Below are 6,338 nucleotides of genomic sequence, written 5' to 3'. Positions count from 1 at the left end.
GGCTACTTCGCGCACAATTCACTGGAGCGGCAGCGGTGCGCTCCGAAGCGCCGCTTTTGCCGAAAGACGCCGGGAAGCGGCACTTGCTTTCGGCCAGCTGCGGAGCTGCGTATTCTGCCTCTCTAGTCGCCTACATCTTAGCCAAAAGCTTTTCCGCTCCAGTTCTCAAGGAGAAAGTGTACCAGCACTGCTCACTTAGCCCGACCTTGCCAGGAAATGGGATTTGCTGCACATTCCAAGGACACTGCATTTTCCTGGGCAAGCTGCAACCTGCTGGCAGGTGGCCGTGCTCTCTGCCCACTCCTGCCCACTTCTTGGTAGTAGCGGGCACGTTGCAGCCTGGCGAAGGCAAGAAACCTGGAGAGCTGTCACAGAGCAGAAGGGCAGCTGAGATGCTGAAAAGCAGCAAAGCTGAACAGCCTGCCTCAGCTTCAGCAGTGTGTAATTGACTGAAGGCGAAAAACCAAGCAGCAGATCAGAGGGCTTCTGTGCGCACGGAAGGCAATTGCAAGAATCCAGCAGCTGCTTCTTGCCAAGCACAGTCAGCTGCCTAGGTTCTTGCTTCTTGACCAACTCACAGTTGCCCTTCTTTTCAGCAGCTGCCACCGTGTTCTCTGCATCTCGGAGTCTCTGGGGAGCAACAAGAATTTCCAAGGAGGGATGCATGACGACTATGTCAAAACCCAGGAAAGTTGTCCTGGAACACCTTCCATTTGCATGCCAAGAGTGAATTCAAGAGGCAGGAGAGCGGCAGCCACCGTCCTGCAGCTGTCTGCGAGCTTTGCACACAAGCCGGCTTCTTCGCGGCTTCGTTCTTCGCCTCTTGCAAGCTACCGCGATCTCCGGCTGCCGGGGGCCAAGAAGCGGCTACTTCGCGCACAGATGACTGGAGCGGCAGCGGTGCGCTCCAGAGCGCCGCTTTTGCCGAAAGACGCCGGGAAGCGGCACTTGCTTTCGGCCAGCTGCGGAGCCGCGTATTCTGCCTCTCTAGTCGCCTACATCTTAGCGAAAAGCTTTCCCGCACCAGTTCTCAAGGAGAAAGTGTACCAGCACTGCTCACTTAGACCGACCTTGCCAGGAAATGGGATTTGCTGCACATTCCAAGGACACTGCATTTTCCTGGGCAAGCTGCAACCTGCTGGCAGGTGGCCGTGCTCTCTGCCCACTCCTGCCCACTTCTTGGTAGTAGCGGGCACGTTGCAGCCTGGCGAAGGCAAGAAACCTCGAGAGCTGTCACAGAGCAGAAGGGCCGCTGAGATGCTGAAAAGCAGCAAAGCTGAACAGCCTGCCTCAGCTTCAGCAGTGTGTAATTGACTGAAGGGCAAAAACGAAGCAGCACATCAGAGGGCTTCTGTGCGCACGGAAGGCGATTGCAAGAATCCAGCAGCTGCTTCTTGCCAAGCACAGTCAGCTGCCTATGTTCTTGGTTTTTGACCAACTCACAGTTGCCCTTCTTTTCAGCAGCTGCCACCGTGTTCTCTGCATCTCAGAGCCTCTGGGGAGCAACAAGAATTTCCAAGGAGGGATGCATGACGACTATGTCAAAACCCAGGAAAGTTGTCCTGGAACACCTTCCTTTGGCATGCCAAGAGTGAATTCAACAGGCAGGAGAGCGGCAGCCACCGTCCTGCAGCAGCCTGCGAGCTTCGCACACAAGCCGGCTTCTTCGCGGCTTCGTTCTTCGCCTCTTGCAAGCTACCGCGATCTCCAGCTGCCGGAGGCGAAGAAGCGGCTACTTCGCGCAGAGATGACTGGAGCGGCAGCGGTGCGCTCCGGAGCGCCGCTTTTGCCGAAAGACGCCGGGAAGCGGCACTTGCTTTCGGCCAGCTGCGGAGCTGCGTATTCTGCCTCTCTAGTCGCCTACATCTTAGCGAAAAGCTTTTCCGCTCCAGTTCTCAAGGAGAAAGTGTACCAGCACTGCTCACTTAGCCCGACCTTGCCAGGAAATGGGATTTGCTGCACATTCCAAGGACACTGCATTTTCCTGGGCAAGCTGCAACCTGCTGGCAGGTGGCCGTGCTCTCTGCCCACTCCTGCCCAGTTCTTGGTAGTAGCGGGCACCTTGCAGCCTGGCGAAGGCAAGAAACCTGGAGAGCTGTCACAGAGCAGAAGGGCAGCTGAGATGCTGAAAAGCAGCAAAGCTGAACAGCCTGCCTCAGCTTCAGCAGTGTGTAATTGACTGAAGGCGAAAAACCAAGCAGCAGATCAGAGGGCTTCTGTGCGCACGGAAGGCAATTGCAAGAATCCAGCAGCTGCTTCTTGCCAAGCACAGTCAGCTGCCTAGGTTCTTGCTTCTTGACCAACTCACAGTTGCCCTTCTTTTCAGCAGCTGCCACCGTGTTCTCTGCATCTCGGAGCCTCTGGGGAGCAACAAGAATTTCCAAGGTGGGATGCATGACGACTATGTCAAAACCCAGGAAAGTTGTCCTGGAACACCTTCCTTTGGCATGCCAAGAGTGAATTCAGGAGGCAGGAGAGCGGCAGGCACCGTCCTGCAGCAGCCTGCGAGCTTCGCACACAAGCCGGCTTCTTCGCGGCTTCGTTCTTCGCCTCTTGCAAGCTACCGCGGTCTCCGGCTGCCGGAGGCCAAGAAGCGGCTACTTCGCGCAGAGATGACTGGAGCGGCAGCGGTGCGCTCCGGAGCGCCGCTTTTGCCGAAAGACGCCGGGAAGCGGCACTTGCTTTCGGCCAGCTGCGGAGCTGCGTATTCTGCCTCTCTAGTCGCCTACATCTTAGTGAAAAGCTTTTCCGCTCCTGTTCTCAAGGAGAAAGTGTACCAGCACTGCTCACTTAGCCCGACCTTGCCAGGAAATGGGATTTGCTGCACATTCCAAGGACACTGCATTTTCCTGGGCAAGCTGCAACCTGCTGGCAGGTGGCCGTGCTCTCTGCCCACTCCTGCCCACTTCTTGGTAGTAGCGGGCACGTTGCAGCCTGGCGAAGGCAAGAAACCTCGAGAGCTGTCACAGAGCAGAAGGGCCGCTGAGATGCTGAAAAGCAGCAAAGCTGAACAGCCTGCCTCAGCTTCAGCAGTGTGTAATTGACTGAAGGGCAAAAACGAAGCAGCACATCAGAGGGCTTCTGTGCGCACGGAAGGCGATTGCAAGAATCCAGCAGCTGCTTCTTGCCAAGCACAGTCAGCTGCCTATGTTCTTGGTTTTTGACCAACTCACAGTTGCCCTTCTTTTCAGCAGCTGCCACCGTGTTCTCTGCATCTCAGAGCCTCTGGGGAGCAACAAGAATTTCCAAGGAGGGATGCATGACGACTATGTCAAAACCCAGGAAAGTTGTCCTGGAACACCTTCCTTTGGCATGCCAAGAGTGAATTCAACAGGCAGGAGAGCGGCAGGCACCGTCCTGCAGCAGCCTGCGAGCTTCGCACACAAGCCGGCTTCTTCGCGGCTTCGTTCTTCGCCTCTTGCAAGCTACCGCGATCTCCAGCTGCCGGAGGCGAAGAAGCGGCTACTTCGCGCACAGATGACTGGAGCGGCAGCGGTGCGCTCCGGAGCGCCGCTTTTGCCGAAAGACGCCGGGAAGCGGCACTTGCTTTCGGCCAGCTGCGGAGCTGCGTATTCTGCCTCTCTAGTCGCCTACATCTTAGCGAAAAGCTTTTCCGCTCCAGTTCTCAAGGAGAAAGTGTACCAGCACTGCTCACTTAGCCCGACCTTGCCAGGAAATGGGATTTGCTGCACATTCCAAGGACACTGCATTTTCCCGGGCAAGCTGCAACCTGCTGGCAGGTGGCCGTGCTCTCTGCCCACTCCTGCCCACTTCTTGGTAGTAGCGGGCACCTTGCAGCCTGGCGAAGGCAAGAAACCTGGAGAGCTGTCACAGAGCAGAAGGGCAGCTGAGATGCTGAAAAGCAGCAAAGCTGAACAGCCTGCCTCAGCTTCAGCAGTGTGTAATTGACTGAAGGCGAAAAACCAAGCAGCAGATCAGAGGGCTTCTGTGCGCACGGAAGGCAATTGCAAGAATCCAGCAGCTGCTTCTTGCCAAGCACAGTCAGCTGCCTAGGTTCTTGCTTCTTGACCAACTCACAGTTGCCCTTCTTTTCAGCAGCTGCCACCGTGTTCTCTGCATCTCGGAGCCTCTGGGGAGCAACAAGAATTTCCAAGGTGGGATGCATGACGACTATGTCAAAACCCAGGAAAGTTGTCCTGGAACACCTTCCTTTGGCATGCCAAGAGTGAATTCAGGAGGCAGGAGAGCGGCAGGCACCGTCCTGCAGCAGCCTGCGAGCTTCGCACACAAGCCGGCTTCTTCGCGGCTTCGTTCTTCGCCTCTTGCAAGCTACCGCGGTCTCCGGCTGCCGGAGGCGAAGAAGCGGCTACTTCGCGCACAGATGACTGGAGCGGCAGCGGTGCGCTCCGGAGCGCCGCTTTTGCCGAAAGACGCCGGGAAGCGGCACTTGCTTTCGGCCAGCTGCGGAGCTGCGTATTCTGCCTCTCTAGTCGCCTACATCTTAGTGAAAAGCTTTTCCGCTCCTGTTCTCAAGGAGAAAGTGTACCAGCACTGCTCACTTAGCCCGACCTTGCCAGGAAATTGGATTTGCTGCACATTCCAAGGACACTGCATTTTCCTGGGCAAGCTGCAACCTGCTGGCAGGTGGCCGTGCTCTCTGCCCACTCCTGCCCAGTTCTTGGTAGTAGCGGGCACCTTGCAGCCTGGCGAAGGCAAGAAACCTGGAGAGCTGTCACAGAGCAGAAGGGCAGCTGAGATGCTGAAAAGCAGCAAAACTGAACAGCCTGCCTCAGCTTCAGCAGTGTGTAATTGACTGAAGGCGAAAAACCAAGCAGCAGATCAGAGGGCTTCTGTGCGCACGGAAGGCAATTGCAAGAATCCAGCAGCTGCTTCTTGCCAAGCACAGTCAGCTGCCTAGGTTCTTGCTTCTTGACCAACTCACAGTTGCCCTTCTTTTCAGCAGCTGCCACCGTGTTCTCTGCATCTCGGAGCCTCTGGGGAGCAACAAGAATTTCCAAGGAGGGATGCATGACGACTATGTCAAAACCCAGGAAAGTTGTCCTGGAACACCTTCCTTTGGCATGCCAAGAGTGAATTCAACAGGCAGGAGAGCGGCAGGCACCGTCCTGCAGCAGCCTGCGAGCTTCGCACACAAGCCGGCTTCTTCGCGGCTTCGTTCTTCGCCTCTTGCAAGCTACCGCGATCTCCAGCTGCCGGAGGCGAAGAAGCGGCTACTTCGCGCAGAGATGACTGGAGCGGCAGCGGTGCGCTCCGGAGCGCCGCTTTTGCCGAAAGACGCCGGGAAGCGGCACTTGCTTTCGGCCAGCTGCGGAGCTGCGTATTCTGCCTCTCTAGTCGCCTACATCTTAGCGAAAAGCTTTTCCGCTCCAGTTCTCAAGGAGAAAGTGTACCAGCACTGCTCACTTAGCCCGACCTTGCCAGGAAATGGGATTTGCTGCACATTCCAAGGACACTGCATTTTCCTGGGCAAGCTGCAACCTGCTGGCAGATGGCCGTGCTCTCTGCCCACTCCTGCCCAGTTCTTGGTAGTAGCCGCCACGTTGCAGCCTGGCGAAGGCAAGAAACCTGGAGAGCTGTCACAGAGCAGAAGGGCCGCTGAGATGCTGAAAAGCAGCAAAGCTGAACAGCCTGCCTCAGCTTCAGCAGTGTGTAATTGACTGAAGGCGAAAAACCAAGCAGCAGATCAGAGGGCTTCTGTGCGCACGGAAGGCAATTGCAAGAATCCAGCAGCTGCTTCTTGCCAAGCACAGTCAGCTGCCTAGGTTCTTGCTTCTTGACCAACTCACAGTTGCCCTTCTTTTCAGCAGCTGCCACCGTGTTCTCTGCATCTCGGAGCCTCTGGGGAGCAACAAGAATTTCCAAGGAGGGATGCATGACGACTATGTCAAAACCCAGGAAAGTTGTCCTGGAACACCTTCCTTTGGCATGCCAAGAGTGAATTCAGGAGGCAGGAGAGCAGCAGGCACCGTCCTGCAGCAGCCTTCGAGCTTTGCACACAAGCCGGCTTCTTCGCGGCTTCGTTCTTCGCCTCTTGCAAGCTACCGCGATCTCCGGCTGCCGGAGGCGAAGAAGCGGCTACTTCGCGCACAGATGACTGGAGCGGCAGCGGTGCGCTCCGAAGCGCCGCTTTTGCCGAAAGACGCCGGGAAGCGGCACTTGCTTTCGGCCAGCTGCGGAGCTGCGTATTCTGCCTCTCTAGTCGCCTACATCTTAGCCAAAAGCTTTTCCGCTCCAGTTCTCAAGGAGAAAGTGTACCAGCACTGCTCACTTAGCCCGACCTTGCCAGGAAATGGGATTTGCTGCACATTCCAAGGACACTGCATTTTCCTGGGCAAGCTGCAACCTGCTGGCAGGTG

The sequence above is a fragment of the Vidua macroura genome, chromosome 25, assembly GCF_024509145.1.
Source record: "Vidua macroura isolate BioBank_ID:100142 chromosome 25, ASM2450914v1, whole genome shotgun sequence".
NCBI classification, from domain to species: Eukaryota; Metazoa; Chordata; class Aves; order Passeriformes; family Viduidae; genus Vidua; species Vidua macroura.
This window is presented reverse-complemented; position numbering follows the sequence as displayed.